This window comes from Colias croceus, chromosome 7, assembly GCF_905220415.1.
Source record: "Colias croceus chromosome 7, ilColCroc2.1".
Taxonomy (NCBI): Eukaryota; Metazoa; Arthropoda; class Insecta; order Lepidoptera; family Pieridae; genus Colias; species Colias croceus.
In genome coordinates this window covers 10,907,961-10,926,770 of record NC_059543.1, presented here as the reverse complement: position 1 = coordinate 10,926,770, position 18,810 = coordinate 10,907,961, and the positions used below count along the sequence as shown (strand labels likewise).

The following is an 18,810-nucleotide window of genomic DNA, read 5'->3' as shown; positions in this document are numbered from 1 at the left end:
TCGAATTTTTGATAACAGCATGGTTAATTCGAAGTTATTGCTGCGTGACTACTTGCCCGTGCCGTAGGCATTTACGTTTCAAAGGATCAAATCGAATCCCAAGGACCCCACCCGAGTCGTGACAACGATTAGACGAGAACGGTGCATTAATCGAGTAATACTATTACGAAACTATAATATTGTGGAGTTAAGTTACGTTACGTAGGTATTTCAAGTTGCGAATTGCGATTGTTGACTACGTCGCGCCTGTAAAGCAGTTTGCACCGCTGCCGCGTCAGTCGCGCGCCATCCGTCGCGCAGAACGCACGTGTCTCTACGTCACGGCCCGCGACCGGTACACCTGTGCCTGTGTCATCGCTAACACGTAAACATAGTTGTCACGTTGGACAAGTGCAGCCAAGTGAGATCGGAGCGTCGCCGGCGTTGAACGCTCAAGAGTGACAGTTGCATTCTGCAGGTGCTTGCTTCTTTATTAATTGAAAAGTGATTGTAATGTGGTCACGGCCGCAGCTCACATGTCCGGCCCAGTTTTCACGATCGCTGCCTCCGTCTTAGAATTCCACTAGTTGCTTTGTTTGGTACAGAGAGCGGCGTAATGCACGGCGAAAGACTACACTTGTTGATTCGGTCGCGCAACCCTTTGATGTTTTACACCGAAGCGTCACGACTCATCTCGCTCAGTTTTCTATTCGAGATGCACGTAAAATCAACTTTCCAATGCTTTCTTTAGCGTTCCGTTGCGTTACAATTTTATTCGCATTTATAACGAAACACCTCATACATGTTGTGACCAATCGAATCGTTAAAATTAACAATCATTGAAAGAATGAACGAGCAGTTATTTTTTTATAGCTAACATAAAATAGCGTAATAGATAAAGACACGAGTACATTTTCAATTGCAATGACATATTTTGTGGATTATTAGCATTCAACACGAGCTGTCGATGATTAAAGTAGGTTAATAGGTAAATCAATGTTTAACTTAAAATACCTACCTACCTACTTATCCGTTAAAATATTGTAATACCTACCTAATAACCTACCTAAAACTTACCTATAAACAATTCGCCAAAAAACAAAATCCCGACGGCATTTATCACCCCTGCCTTGGTATAATTTTTGTACCTAACCATTATCGTTATTATGATATACAGGTACAATTAAAGTTATTAAATCCTATCTAGATTCTGCGACTTTGCACGATAACAGACAGAGATAAAATTGCTACCCACGAAATTTTTCTGAGTGGGTTGCCTAAGTGCTTTATCCTAATTCCTAACTTAGCTGTTAACTTTTTAAGGATGTTACGTTCCTACTACCTAACTACGTACGATACCAAAAATAGTACGATAAGAATAAAATATACCCATTTCATTACATGCCTATTTTGTACCATCTCTAAGAGTAGAGAACCTTCGTCGTAACTCGCACAGATTAGTCGTAGGTACCTACGACTAATCTGTGCGAGATCCTAGCTTACGAATAACAAGTCCACATCTGACCTCTTTCTTTAGCTTTGTAAATCATTCAGATAATAGTTTTAGTTTTTGAGGCTCCATTCTATTAAGCCTCTTTTTCCATCGAAATTATCAAAAAATATTCACATGCTCATAGACTTACCTATTGTTACGGTTTTCCACCAAATTATTAAAATAATTGTCTAAAGGCTTATAAATGTCTCGAATAATGATGTTATAACAAACAATTATATTCAAATGTACGAGAAATGCGACTGTCAAGATGACAAAAGCACACAATAGAGTTTCACCCTTCAGAGCGCAACAATTTATGAAATATTTCTATTGAAGATAATGAAATTTATTTCAATAGGTACAACTCCGTCGCAGTTATGTCGGCGATTTGGATATCGTACAAAATAAACCATTTTATTAAATAAACAAAGATATTTGTCGAGGCTATATACCTAACTTAAAGTGTAAAATATTTTAATTATTCTGGAGATATCTATCTTTCATTTACACCCTTAAATACCTGTAGGAATCGCATTTTAAATGTTATGACTATCATAGGCATAGACGCCTAAACATAAGAAAATTTTCAAAACACTTCATTGATAGTGATAGTGTTTTGATTGAATTCTTAAATAATATATAGATGAAGCAAGGCTTTTATCTTGGCAATATATCTTCTGTATAACCTGACATTTTAATACTAACTATAGCATCCGGTTATTTTGCATAAACAGCTGAATAAAGCTGATAATAGAGTAATAAAAGAAAATTGTAGGTAAGAGGTTTATATATTACATGTTATCAGAAATGATTAGCTGCTATTTATAGTAAAAATCAGAGGTTATGTTATTAAACTTTATGCTCATTACAATAAAATGATACGCTACGAATAGATTAATGAATATGTTATAATCGTTATCATGGTTATAAGCAAGTTTAATTTTAAAGCGTTTATAAAAATAGATCGAGAAACAGAAAAGGAAAAAAAGACGAGTGGCACTCGGGGACTGCCACGTTAAAGCTATTGCATAGCATGCCTTCAAGCCACACCTCCGAGCCCGTCGTAGTGGGGAGCGTGAGGTTTTTTCGTTACGGAATTTCTCGATTCGGTACCCGCGCTCAAGGTCCGCGATAGAAGCTATGCAATAGCTTAACAAATGTAAATCCTAAATAAATGTAATATATATATGTATTAGCAAGCTAATGCATACTCTAAGGGCGTACCTAATTGAAGTGAAGTAAGAAGTTCTTTTGTCATTAATTATACGAGATGCATATAATTACAACTTCCTGACATCTCGGCCATGCCAGGCGAAACGGTATTTTTTCTCATTTACATTACCTAGTAGAGAATGTACTTGGTCATTTGCAAGGCTTACATAAAGGCAGATTCAATACACAGAGAAGCCCTTTAGAGACATTCAATGTATTGTAAGACACTAGCCTTTATTATTGTTATATATTAAACCTCGTGTTTAACTATCGGGTGCTAGTTAGCTCAACAGAGTTGTTTGTCGCGTGAACTTGTTAGTGACTACATTTCCTATTGGTTTCCTATTTGTAAAACAGCAGCGCCTCTAGCGGTTACGTGGCAAACTAAATCGATATTCATACCAATAATTTATAATATTTTCCCGGTTCCCATGTACCTATTTAAGTAGGTATGTGTAACACTCATGACTGTAAAACAACCAAAAAACTTGAACAATTCAGTAAAAGGACGCAGTCAAGTTGAACGAATAAATATTTTAAATGTTTCATCAACTTTACTGGGCTATTGAGATTTCCAATTTGTTTAAAATATTATTTTGGGAAAAATAAATTTGATAATATGTAATATGAACATAAAAAATGGATTTTATGTCTAAGGGAAATAAGAGCGAACAATCGAACTTATAAATTTATATTTCAAATTTTTGTTAGGTTCTAGTACAATGAAAATCTTGGGCATTAGTAAATATAAATTAGTTAGTAATAAATATTTGAGAACCATCAAGCTTGATAGTAGTCACTTGCAAAAATGGGCGATGTATCCTGAACTATAGTGTGTGTAACAGAAATTGTAAAAGGTTTAAAAGGCACATTTATTTAAAAAACGGATAACTTGTATCGCTCATTGGGTATCATTTCATTCGGTTTCACATTTCTCTCTCGGGGACCACACGTTATATTTTTTTTATATTTGAAGATAGTAATGAGTGCTTCATGATTTAATGCCATTTTATTGGTATCAAACATGTTGTTAGTTATTATAATGGCTTGTTAAAAGCAAACAGTTTAAAGAAATGTTCTGTTATCACAGTTAATTGGATGCGTTTAAAAAAAGTCATAAGTAAATATGAGAGTAAATAATGTATTTTATTTTTTGTATGTTTATAATAGCTATTTTCTAATAGTCACGCGAGGTCTGAAATTATATTTGACCAGTGTCAATGCATTCTATAATATGATCCCAGACTTAACTATTGAAATGTTCTATAGTTTTTATTTATAATCTGTCTATTATGTTGACATAATAAGTACTCTACTTGCAAGTTTTTTTAAAGCTATTAATTTTTTTGGAATCAGGTCAATATTTCATTCAATGTGTAATTTGATGACCAATGAAAGAAGTAAACCATATTTTATTAACTACGAATAATAAACGTGAAGAATATTTATAGAAATATTATTTTATTATATGTATCAAAATCTCAGAAAGATATTTTTTAATAAAGGGTTAGCCTTAAATTAGGCAAATAACACGGAAGTGCTAGCTAATTGGTATGTTATTGCTTTACCCAGTACCTAGAAGAGGACGAAATAAATAAATAATCCTACTAATATTATAAATGCGAAAGTTTGTATGGATGTATGGATGAATGGATGTATGGATGTTTGTTACTCTTTCACGTAAAAACTACTGAACCGATTACAATGAAATTTAGCACACATATAGAGGGTAACTTGGATTAACACATAGGATAGTTTTTATCCCGGAAATCCCTCGGGAACGGGAACTATGCAGGTTTTCCTTTGCAAACGCGGGCGGAAATCTAGTAAATAAATATTTTCAGGACAATTTTTCACACACGGCACGATCTGATCCCATACTAAGCTTTCGCTTGTGTTATGGAAACTAGATGGCTGAGAAACATACATATATAATTTTAAATAAATACTTATATAGATATTCAACACCCAGACACAGAGCAAACATCTATATTCATCACACAAATATTTGCCCCGGGTGGGAATCGAATCCACGACCTCTGGCATGGAAGGCAGGGCCACTTCCAACCAAGCAAATCGGTCAGTCAAATAACATAAAAACAATAATAATATAAAACTTTTTTGGCTTTATTTTTTTTTGGAAAAACACATCCTGACGCGTAAATTAAAATATCAAGTTTCAAAACTGTGTTAATTAAGTTGTATAATTGTTGTGTTGATTGGTAAACAAATTATATAATCTATATTGCATGGACCATAGATAATAAATCATAATTTGGGCGCCAAATTAGAATGGTCTAAAAAAGATAAATAAATAGGTAGTCGCTGTCGGTTTTCCTTATACATTGTTGGTCATGTTATTGTTTAAGCAGCTTTTGTCCACGTTCCGTCGTATAAAGTCATATCTATTGATGATATTGATCGTCATAAACGTCTCTTTATTATGTTCCTTGAGAATAGCACGGAAATGGCATTGGATTAAGCGTAAAGGGTTTCTTTGGTATATGAATTTACATTAATTTTTTAACGTCCAGTTGTTTCTATCTCTTCTTATTTTAATAGATTTTATAAATGCAAAAGTGTATTAGTTTGTCGTTCTTTTATGACGCAAGGGAGTAGTTTTATGGTATGATTTTTATGTCTGGAGATGTTAGGAGGCTAGCGATTGATATAGACTTTCACTGTGGTTAAATATCTTAGTCTTATGACAATTTCCTTTGAACCGAAGTGATGGGTAACAGCTAGAAAAACACAAAAATTTTAAATATAACATCCAAGTTGCGGGTGAAACATCTAAGCTGATGCAACTATCATTTTACCGAGATCAGAAGTAAGAGCGACAATTCAATGATAATGTTGCAACAAACCTTGAAACGGCGCTGTTTGAAAGTATTTTTTCACATTCTTAAGATGCGTCACTGTTTGCTGTTGATGTGCATTCTCCTGCAATAGTCTTACACTAAATATGTTATTAGCAGTATCCGTTTAGATCCTCTTTTATATCTAGTTTCGTTATTATTTTTTTCTTATTTTGCAATACAACCAAACATCCATATTCTGGTTATTGTTAATTATAGATATTGTTCACTGACAATACGCGTTAATTATTCAGTTTTGTTACAAAGGTAACGGTTATATGCAAATATTGTAACGAACCCCATGTGTATACTTCGATCAGGATGACCCAGGATAAAAAATATATGTTTTTTTTAATCGGTCTAATGAATATTACCTTGTCGTTAACACAAAAAATAAAAACTATCTGTTCAGGATGTAACTTATTATAATATTGTACACATCAGTAGGCAGGTATAGAATTATGAGCTAGGTAAAAAAATATATATATATTTAGGTATATGAATAAAATATTAATGTAAGTACACATATATGCCGAAAGGTGCCGAAAGGGAGTTGTTTCTTTATCACTTCTATCTAATGTCCTAAAACTCCTAAACTTGTTACTATTTTCATAATCGTAATAAGTTGCAAAACTACAGTTTTTATTGTTTTTGACCTTTGTACATTAGTTCGATATGATCAGATGACGTTGTTTTTTGTAAAAAAGAAATCATCAAAGCAATAAAAAAAAATTACGTAACGTGAAATCTTTATTTGTAATATAAAAGCATTTTCTATTGTTTGAATGCTTTTAATGCAATAAGTGGTTGAATTGTAACCGCATTGTTAAGCAATGTATTTTACAGTTTATTATTAGAATCGAAAATGGACGTTGCTTCCTATTTTTCGACCGCTTTATAATGGTAGTTAGCGTTTTCTACAAAATTCGTTAGATTAGATAAAAATCACACATTATACAAAATATTAAAATTGAAGACGAAAAAGACGAGGTTATTATCAATCTAATCAATGAGTAAGGCCATAAAGAAGATTGCTTAGTTCTCTCATAATTAATCAAGGCATAAATGTAGTTAAAGTGGTTTCTAAATATTAATTTGAGGGAAGTGGGAAACTTAAATGACTATGATGTAAGCGATTATTTTCATTTCAAATTGATTGATCACTGTTTTTTGTTAAAAAGTATTATATTTGGTTATATTAATAAAGTCAATGTGTTCGTATGTTTGTCTTATACGTTGAAACATGGAATCTTTTGAAATTGCATGGAAATACATAGTTCGAAGGTTGAAAGTGTTTAACTAAATCTACATACTTTTATCCTTCTCATAACGTATATAACATAATATTCTTGAATTTACTTGAAATGGATTATTCCAAATTTATGCACTGACCATTTGCAAAAATTTGAGTTTATCTTCACAGAATATTCAATAATTAATTCCTACAAGAAAATTTTCAACAATTTACTTATCTAAGAATATTTTTAAAAGATTAGCTAAAACAATTTAGCGATCATAAAGTATTTGAAGGAAAGACAAACAATAACCGCGCATGGACGTGTATTCACACATGATCTAACAGAAACTATTTTGATTTATGTAGATATGCGGCGAAATTTGCGTGTATGCGACTTTCGATATACCACTATTTAATGTTTATTAAGTACCTTTAATATTATTGGGACTATTTGCAATATTAATTCTATATATATAAAGGTTGAATTTGTTGAGTACCTATAATAGGAAATAATTGCAAAATTATGTATTTCCTTATAATTTTAGTTAATCACAAATCTGCAAACGGGATAAATGTAAATACAATAAATGTCATTGGAATATTCTCGAATTTTATATATTATGTATCTGTATATGTAATCTTTTTCACATTTGGCTAATCGACATCGCGAATATTAACGTAGACGATTAAACTCAGACATTTTATTTATTTTGATGAATATATTCTAAAACTCATATTACAAAAGCAACAGACCAATTACTAAAACACACCTATCTAAAAACAGGACGAAAGAAAAAATATAGAAAAAAACGTACGATGATGTAAAGAAGAACTACCATGTATGGGATCTGGTTTTGGAATGTACAACAGTTCGGATTACATTGCCGCTAGTGCAGTATATTTTGATACACGTGAAGTATACAGAAATGGTTATAAACGAGCAATCTATGCTAATACGTCTGCAAATCACGCAATCTGCATAGACTGGAAATTGTGATACAGTGTTATGCGCGTATTACTTACACAAGACCAGTTAATAAAGCGTACAAATCATGAAGACTATTTCTAAACAATTACTCAAACATATTGATAGTTGAGGAGATTGTGGGCTCGGATGATTGAAATGAACAAAGGCAAATGTCAGAGGCGTAACCTTTACGCATTGGAGAGAAAATCGTAAGCAATACAGGAAAACAGCGGCGTTTTAATCAAAATGTCATCAGGAGCACGTGTTTGGAAGCCTAATAGAAAACTAAGGATGAATCCATACTCATTGCTCCTTTTGCAATTCCACTTATGTTGGTATTGTGTAATTATAGAAATAAATGTAGGTATAGTACGCGTCACGTAAAAAGAACGCTGGATGAAAGTGATGGGGTGTGTTTGCAAATGGATCGAGTTTTGCACGAAAGCTATGTGCCGATTATTTTATTTTTGAACTAGGCTCGCGAATCGTGGCTTCGCAATTACCTATTTGTTATTCTTATAACCACCTCATAACACCAAATAGACCGATAAATCGCCAATGCGAAGCCATCCGTCAGCGTTCTTTTTACTTGACGCGACTTGTACAAGCATCTTTTAAATGACGTACACTTCGATTTACGCTGCTAATTATACACAATAGTTTATTGATTATTTAGAAATAGTTCTGCTTCATACTTCACTACAGATATGACATAACTTAAGATGTAGGTATATTGGCCTGGTTATAAGAGATGTGATTGCAATGTAAGACCAGTAGTTAGTGGTAACTTGGCGGTTGGCAAATGCGAAGTAATAAATTTAGTATGATTGACAGTTTTGAGCTCATCCAAATTGAGAAATAAAACTGGCATATTGTGGCAGGGAAAATTGTGCACAAACTCAAACTCAAAACAAACTCAAACATTTATTTATTCAATTAGACTTCTTCGAGAAGCACTTTTGAAACGTCAATACATATTTTTATCATTTACCACCGATTCGGAAAGCAGTATCTATGGAGAAGAATCGGCAAGAAACTCCATAGTTGCTCTTTTAAATCATTTCAGTATTACAATTTAATTTTACAAAATATGTAAGTAACCGTACGTATATATTATCATAATATGTCAAAGAACTGTCCTGCGGTTCTCACGCGACAACCCTCCATGGGTTTTTATCTTCCATATATTCCTTAATGCTGTAATAGGCTCTCTGAACTAAGACGTTTTTTACATAATTCTTAAATTTAGCACTACTAAACAACAAATTGTCAGTAGGACAAAAGTTAATTAAACTTGTTGTAACTAACCTAATCGAATGCATATGCTACTTTGGTTTATATATCCTCGTAATAATTTAAATGCAACATGATTGATATATTCCGTGTTCCTGTTAGTGAGGTGATAAAGATATTACCAACAATAATCTTCAAATAACAGCAGTTCCAAATTAAATACAACATCTAGAAAAACATAACCACCTAGTTTTCAAGTCGGTTGGAAATGGGACAGCATATGTGTCAGCAAATGTGACAAATGCAAGAACATCAAAGCAGCATGACGTGCGCGATATAATACCTTGTAATGATAATTTACTTGAACTATATGTGTACGCTAAATTACAGAGGAATTAGATGTAGTTGTGCGGTCTATCTGAACTTAATTTTAAACGATACATCGTCTTCCTCACGTGCTAAATTATATTTGAAATATTACGATAAAGTATAATAATATGTAGTTACATGGCAACGTCTATTTATATGACAAAATATCCAGACTCCGTGTTCATAAAAGTGAAAATAAGGTTCTGTTGGAAATACGGGTGTTGCTGAGTTACTTTTATTGACAAATATTTATGAGTTACTATTCTATAAGATCATCATGAAAGGACGATTCTTTGAGGCGTTTTCAATTGGAAAAATCGTCGCGTCTTAATCGTTCACTGTGAACTGAGTGTATAGAAATGAACAAAGTAGTACGCTATTCTCATAATAATGCAGATTACGTAACGAAGATTCACTGAGATACATTCGACCGTTCACCGGAAATCCTTTGGGTAACTCTTAATTGTGTATCGAAATTGTTATGCAATGTAAAAGCCTTGTATGGACATTGAGATGAGCCCAAAACATACGTTGAATATTTCATAACTCGCTTTTGTTAAAAGTGAACATCATTTAAGTCGAGTATTTTCGCAACAAGAACCTGTATAGTAGATCTAACATTTTTTCCTGTTAACTTTGTAACATTATGTAACCGGTCAGAATGATGAGCGATTGTACTGTTTCATTACAATTTGGCATATAAAAATTGCATTAGATTTCAAGCTTACAAAATGATGGCGATTTTGAGCCACTCGTAATCTTCTGACATATGTATTGATTTTATGTTAATACAACTGCCCACACTATGTTCAAAATAGCCTTTCGTATTATAAGCTTCAATTACTTTTCAAACAATAAAAAACAAAGCTTTATAATCGCTTGTCCCGACAATGGAATATTTAAAGTCATAAACAAAATGAGTTTTATCCGCGCAACCAATTAAGATAACTAGAACGATAAATAATGCTCCATATATGTTATACATTTGCATAGTAACGGACATATTTTCCGTTGAAATGACCTGACTCAACTTGAGGAATAATGAAAGTTTTCGCATCACTGCCTTATGTGGAATCTGACCTATTTCTGTCAACGCAATTACGGGGATATAATTAGATAGGAAAGGACAATGGATACTAGGATTCTTATTTCTTACTGGATTAAAATTGAATTAAAGGTAGATCTTCTATAGAGCTTTTTCCTTCGGCCGTTTGTCAAAATAGTTTACTCTGTATTTCAAAGATGTTCAATAAAAGCGATGATAAGTGAAATAATTGAATACAAGTTTTAGGGATACATAAAAAATATCTAGAAAACGTTTAAAAGCTTTCTTTCTTGGAGTAAATCAATTTTACGTTCATAGTGTTTGCTCTTATCCTTTAGGTCTGAGACGATATTTGCGTACGATATTTCTGCGTCAAAAACATCGCAAGTGCGTGGGTAGTAGGTCTAGGTACAATATTATATCAACCTAGTTTGGGATCGACCTGATTGTATAATGTACTTGTACCCTTTATATTTGAGCATTTTCTGATTTACATATTATATATTTTAATAGGTATAATACGATTTCATATAATAGGCCTTTGTCCAGCAGTGGACGTCCCACGGCTGAAACGAACGAACGAACGAACGAACGAATACGATTTCTGGATAACATGTTGATATAGTGTTTAGATCTAAAATATTTCATAAAACATATTGTCTTTTCTTTTTAATAATGTTACTAATCTGTATAGCAATCAAAGCTTTTATTTCGTTAATCGATTCGATTCGTTTGGTCATCGGAATTTTTATGTTCTTTAGTTATAACGCTACCAATAGTAACGTGCTTGTTGCTTCATCATGAAGTTACCATTTTGTTTTGCGATAGACATTTTCATAAAGCCTTCAAGAGTTTCGACCTTGTTCAGTAAGTGGTTAGTGTCATTGGTTAAACCTGATTATGTAGATCGATAAAATGTACGTTTTTATCAACGTTGATAACAGTTCATTATTCTAGGTCCAGTCGTGAGACCTAAATGCAGTGGATTGATAAAGCGCTTGGAATGCCAAGGCTGTTCGCCTTTTCTCTACATATTGCTAATAAAAACTTGACAATTTAGGTGCGGTTTGATAACTTTTTAGGTCTCTAAGGCCGTGTACTTTTACGATTTTTATTAGCAAGCTTTGATTGCTAAATGGTTTATTTAGTTTAGTCTTTATTAGTTGATTATTTTTTCTTTATTTGGTGTTTCGTTGGTTTTTTTTACCGATTTTAACTGATCTTTTTAAGAAATACGCTTTCAAAGGTAGCAAATGACGTTGCAGCGAGCGTAAATCTGAAGGTGGATTTATTTTGTTAGATTTTTTATACCTTTTACGTGATTGTTCATTAACGATTGTTCATCGTGTAAGTTTAGACTCCGTTGTTTTTAAAGCAATTACGTTCTTGAATTAGCTCTTGATTATTATGGGATGAAGAATCCCATTATATAAGTTTTATACATTATATCTATTATGATGATGTCATAGGAACCTGTTATAGTAATTTGTCAATACTTTGGCCAGATATGATGTAATTACGCTTCACGAGGACTTCACACTTGCCACTAAACCGGTTCCAAAATATTCACTCTTGTTTTGTTTTGCTGCATCTCAGATTTATTTATTGACTCTGCCATAAATAATCCGACCTTTCTGAGTACCTTTGGAAAAAAGAAACAATAATTGGATACTTAATAAAACGCGGATCCTTATAGGAAAATTTATTGTAATCTTATCAAAATCAGAGTGTCTGTTTCTTCGTTAATTATGTTTTATTGGACGAAGAAATAGTCGAGCTTAATGATGATTTAAGTTAAGATTATTGAAGTACCAAAAAAAGGGTACCTAGTACAAGTTGGATAAGCTAATCAACGAATGAAAAAGTTGCCTAGTTTTACAAGATATACAAATTTCTTCAATGCTTCGTTTCCCGCAACATTTTCTCAAAGAAGCCTTACAAGGTGTTTTCCAATTTGCAGGTTCATACTGATAAAACAATCTAACCTCAAATTCGCACGAAGTACAAAGCTCCTCGTTTTCAATCATTTAGTTTTGCGTAGGTGCTGGAAAGGCTAATATTTATCATGATTATAGAGATACGTGTTACCGATCACCTCGTCTATCATATGTGGGCGGTTGTATCTGGGCTATTTTGCCATGTTTTAGGGCAATTGGTAGTGTGTGTGCGTAAGTGTTACCGATATGTGTAGTGTTTCTGAGTAACGAATATGTAAGTGGGATGGCAATGAAATGTCAATTGACATTCGAGTTTTATCTGGGAATATAGGAGCACTACCGGATGACACATCCAACGGGAAATTTTGTGGTTTTTTTATCACAATATCGTACCAAATTGGCAGTCGATCAGGTCTTTGTACAACATAGCATTGTGGAGCTTCCTGCATTCCAAATGAATCGATTTTTCTCCCAGTGGGATGCTGAGAATTTGTTTCCGGAAAACTGTTTGTTTACTAAAAATGCCCGATCGAAATGCCCTAAGTCTGTTGGCCGAGTTAGAGTCACTTTCACTGGCCAGTGACGCAACACCTACAGCTTTTTGTTGCGGCCACATTCACTAGAGCTTTTCAAAGTTCAATAGATCAGTTATGTTTCGAAGTGAACGGTAACATTATGGCTATTTTGTAACCGTCGGCACTTAATTACCCAATGTGTAAATCTAATTTTATATTTGTAAAGAGTTTTTAATTACTGTACGACCTTGGTTCTTTAAATTGAATGTCTTTGGTTTTGCTGTTTGCAGGCTTTCTTAGGTCTAAGATTTTATATACGAATCTTACTTCGCGGTTACATCTGAAAAAAAATCTAGTTAAAAATTCTATGTTGAAAAAACATCTAGGAAAACAGTTTTGCACTTGAATAAGACAAATAACATTTTGTCATATAGGTGTGATTTCACAGATACACCATAAAGAAATTAACATGTTAAATTCTTATAGCCACTGAGAATAAGAAAAAAAATACTTATTAGCAGAAGTGGTTTCATGAATATACGTATATTTCCAACGATTTTATTATATGTATAGATATTCGATTGATTTTTTTTTCGTACGGTTTTGGTTTATCTACATTATGCAGTGTTCGCACTATTTACCATGTATTCGGGTTGCCTTGAATTATAACTTGACGCTTATTTGCGATAAGTGGCCCTATATGTAAAAGTATTACGCCAATTAATGACATTATTTTTACACAACTTATATTTCAACTATTTTAAGTGCTCATGAATAATGTACTAATCTTTGAAAGTATGTGTTGGGTTTAAATAAGAATTTTAACTTGTTGATATGACGGAGTATATTTACTCGTACTCAATCTCATAAAAATGCTCATGTTTTACAGGAGAATTTTGCAAAAAATCATATTAAATTTAATGGGAGTCACGATCAAGCGTTCACAAAAAACGGTGTGGTTTTTAATGTAATTAATAAACGCCACATTGAAAATTAAACTCGTTGATCAAGCAAGTATTATGTTGTATTCATAATATAATAGCAGCGGTTAAATACATCAAATTCACGAAATAATACAAGTTAATTATGCTGCTATATTTCATATGAAAATAGAGCATTAATGGACTATTTCTCATAATTTTATAAAAGTACAAAAATTAAATGAAAACGTGTAACGATTGCTTCTATGTATATAGACCTAATTGACAAAAAGGCTCCAAATTTGCTCCACGTCTAACATTAGCGACATCGATTTAATAAACATTGTAGAGTATAAAATTAGTATTCATAGCTGGAGTAAGAGCCTCTGACGCATCTTTAAATTCTTTACCGTTAATAAATCCAATTTGCGCGGATTTGTTGACGGTTTTAGAATATCTTCCACGACTTTGCAGCGAACGTAACGTACTACGTAATATAAGTTGTACTTACTATAGCCCTTGTTAACGACTAAAAATATTATATTAGTGTGACGTTTATAGATCCTTTTAGGGTTTCGTTTGATTATTGATAAATTAGTGTATGTAAATTTTAATGTACCACAAAACAATTCGAACACAGTCTAACTTTAAACCAGGGATCTTTCAATAGTTGTCTATGTGAAATACGACAAAACCAGATTAAAGAGAACCCGCGCTTAAAGATAAACCCTGTCTAAAGGTTTTTGTGGTAAGTTAGTAAGGTTTTAAAAGTATGGTTTGGTTCCGCTTATGTCAGGGTTCGGTTATGTTAAGGGATTTTCTTTATGGTATCCAGCCATCTATATGCAAAACAAATGATTTTATGTTATACGAATTAGGTATAGAGGTAAAAGAAAAAGAAGGTACTTGAATGTTTAATATCATTTGTAAAATTGCAGCGATTGTTTGTGTCTAATCATGAAAGTATTTTTCTCTAAAAATCCTCTAATCTTTAGGAAACGCATATTAATATTTGTTGTGTTTACTATTTTGCATGTAGGTACCTTTATATATCTTACAACACTTTTTGTTACATAAAAGGTTAGTTTACGTTGACATAATTAAATTATAGTTCATGTAATAGCTGGTTCGGTTTTGCGAACAATTTACAATTGAACACTTCACCAATTAGAATTTCACATCCAGTCCTAACGACGACCGTGCCGTTCCAGAAAAAATGGATTTTTAGGATTTCTACTAGAAAATCCACTAAAATTCTCTTGTTTTCTTTTCCGATAAATATATTATTTAGTCCGTGTTTGATTAGAAAAATTGTTACTTAATTTATTTAACAGATCTATAGAAGAAATATTATGCAGAAGTATTTTAGCATAGTTATATAGGTCAAGTATTATAAAGATTACAACTAACCAAAAAATTAACATCCTTCTAAACCTCAATAGCATCAACTTAATGAATATAAACGTTAACTTACAAATCTTAGAAATATTTAAATTAAAATAAATTTATTGTTTATTGGAAAATACAATATACCTAAAGCGTTATTTATCGGAAATTACAATATACCTAAAGCGTTATTTAATATCGGGAAATACAATATACCTAAAGCGTTAAAATATGTCTTTTGTTTATGAATTAACTCGCTATATGAATGGAATTTTTCGATTATCAGCGAGTTATACCCGTTTAAATAATTAGCATTCATCAATTCAATACACATAAAAGTTATTATCATGCACAACTGTTGCCGAGTGCAGAAAAATAAAATTATTAGTTTTTGAAATGTCAACAATCTGTGTCCTAGATAGCTTATACTGACATTCAATTATCGACTTTATTGCACAAGAAATAAGTGCTGGTGTCGAATTTTAATAGGTTCGTTAAGGTTTGCCTGCATGTGTTAGATTATTAATTGATTTATGGGCAAATTATTGGCTAGCTGTTTCCTTATATTTGGGACGTTTCGTTTAAGATGCATAGTAAACTGCATGTTATGTTATCATCATCTCACCACCATCACTAATCACTATGGCCATTGATGAGTAGATATTACCATCAGTCTTTTAATATCTATTTCTGTGAAACAGGTCTTGTATATGGGCTTACCATTTTCGTTAAATTAATGAAGTATGATTTCATAATATATCGTAGCTTCTGTTATGGTATTTATTTATTGTAACAAAAATCCGATCCGTTTATATCATGATATCGAAATAATAAAAACACGTATTAAAATTATATAGTTTTCAATAGATACCTCGTAGCTTAGAGATGATAGTAAGGTTGCCTGAAATCATTATAATATTATAGAATACTAGCTGTGTCCCGCGGTTTCATTCGCATTGCTCAGCTCCTGTTAGTCTTAGCGTGATGATATATAGCCTATAGCCTTCCTCGATAAATGGGCTATCTAACAACGAAAAAATTTTTCAAATCGGACCAGTAGTTCCCGAGATTAGCGCGTTCAAACAAAAAAACAAACAATCAAACAAACAAACTCCAGCTTTATAATATTAGTATAGATAGGAATTAGGGAAAAGTTCCAGTTATAGCTATATAATTTTGCATGTTTGTTCCTTTGAGCATTTCAAGTCCCGCTTTTTATCTAAAAAACTCTTTAAAGTAATAAAATTTGGTCTGGTATATAAATGACGTTATAACGCTAATTGCCCACTTGCCTTTAAAAGCGAAATCGATTAACCAGATGTTAATGCATCTGCTCGTGCTCTTAAATCGTGAAGGACTGCTCTATGCCGAGTCTAAAACAGAATTACCTAAATATTTGCAATCGTCTGAACCCGCCCTTAGCAACAAAAGTGAGTGTCCCAAGGTTGTCCGCTCCGTCTAGTCCATGCACGGATTGAACGGTTTAACACAAAATCAACTCAAATTTATCACCCATAAGATTCCTAATCCAATGCCGTATTCCTTCATCAGCTCACGTTATCAATGCAATGCGAATTGATCTCTAAAAACATATTAATAAAGTCAATAAGTGTGTCTTAGTTTTTCTCACATGTCTTTGTATGGAAGTTGCTTTCCTTGCGTACTTTGATTTATCGGTGTGTTTTAAATGTAATTGATCTGTTACCTTTTTTTTGTACGAGATGTAGGTCGGTAGAACGGAGTTGGTATGTCGGTGTTGCAGTTTATTTTGATAATGTCAGAATTGGTTAAATAAGCTTTTAAGTTTTAACGCGTGTTACATGATCGTAAGATATCAGATTTTTAAACTTTTCTATGGTAGAGGTTTATGGAATGAATGCAAAGTTTAATTGTAGCTATTTAGTAAGTAATATATTTCATTTGACGGTAAATAGAATTAATAGTCCGGGATCCATCGCTCATTAATTTTGCAAGTGATTACTATCAAGCTAATTTTTCGTGAGTAGCTTTATTTTGATGAGATGCCCAATAATTTCATGTACGAAACTCTCGATTGTGGTAGCTAACAGAGGAAACAAGGATAAAATATTTTGATTTGATGGTTCTCAAATATTAATTACTAACTGAATGTTTTTTTTTGTTCAATCTCAAGATAATTATCTAAATTATTCGAAAAAAATATTTGTCCTACAAAATCTATGGTTTGATCAAAGAGTCCCCCTTTCCAATGTGTATCGATAACGAGGTCATCATAAATGATTACTAACCAGCTGATTTTTTTATTTTCACTTATTTAATACTTATATAATTCAACAGACATATTGTCCTACAAATTGCGTAATAAATATTTGAGAACCGTCAAATCAAAAATTTTTATCCTTGTTACCTCTGTAAGCTACCACAATCGAGAGTTTCGTACATGAAATTATTGGGCATCTCATCAAAATAAAGCTACTCACGAAAAATTAGCTTGATAGTAATCACTTGCAAAATTAATGAGCGATGGATCCCGGACTATAAGGTATTAGGCCTTGTTATTTCTGTTCAGATGAAACTTTATTCCTCTTTTTGCAATATTAATGATACGCCAAAATAATGGACACGTTAAACAAACAATACTTTACCTTGAACTTTGTAGACTGAAGTGATTATTTCCTACGATTAAAATAAATATCCACAGGATCAGGAAGTTGTCACAGAAGGTCATAGTTTTTATACGTTTATGATATTGCGCCTGCAAAATAGTTTTTGCAATACTGGAATTTTCTTGGTGTATGTTTTAAATTTGTTTCTTGGTACAGAGGATTAGTTTTATAGATATTATGTTCAATTTTTACTTGAGGTTTCGTTATATATTTCGGCTCTTTTAAGAAGCTACTTCCCAACCGAAATATTTTCTATGCATTATGAAAATCAAAATATGCATTTATGAAATGAAGTCTAGTTGAATATTTCAGTCCATTTTGAATTAAATTATTTTCCATCGAGTTTATTTATTTACTAATACATATTCTAGGATATAAGCATAAAAGTAATGTAACGTATTAAATCGACTATGGTATATAGTTTATTGTTAAATAATAGATAATACTTAGAAACGAAAAATGTCAAGGCTGTACTGCGGTATTTGCATCAGTATGCGCGCGCGCAACGGTAACAACTAACAAGTAAACGGCAGTTATAATGCATTTTTATGAACATAATAGTTAATATTATGCAATAGAAATATGATTTGATTAATAGCTTCCATTGAAGCACTTAATTTATAATAGATTATCAAGGTCATTCTAAGGTCAATAGGTTGTTTTAAATGAATCAGAAAATGCTGAGGTGTGATGATAAGTATACATTAATATAGTAGTACATTAGAATTTGCATGTGACAAAACTGGAACTGCACCCCAAATAGCTTTTAATCAACGATGCTTTTTAAGGACGAAAGATCCGTTATGTATCGGGAAATTGGGAAATAATGCACCTGCTAACGTGTAAAACGAGTTTCTTAGTATATTTAAATATATTATGATTATGATACATTAAGAACTTACTTCTTTGATATTACAATTTCATATAGGATAAGTATCTGCCTTTAAATACACATATCAAACGAAATCGTTTATCACCAATCGGTCAAGCGAGGTTTGACCACTGAGATTGC

General features: G+C 32.5%; 1 protein-coding gene across 1 annotated transcript in view; it reads left to right on the top strand.

Moving 5' to 3' along the window:
- Window positions 1–269: 269 nt before the first annotated feature.
- LOC123693104 (terminal nucleotidyltransferase 5C) overlaps window positions 270–18,810 on the top strand; it is a 186,320-nt gene continuing 167,779 nt past the window's right edge. The window contains exon 1 of the mRNA XM_045638065.1: window positions 270–457. The gene's annotated coding sequence lies outside the window, so the exon portion shown is untranslated. The remainder of the gene's footprint in view (window positions 458–18,810) is intronic.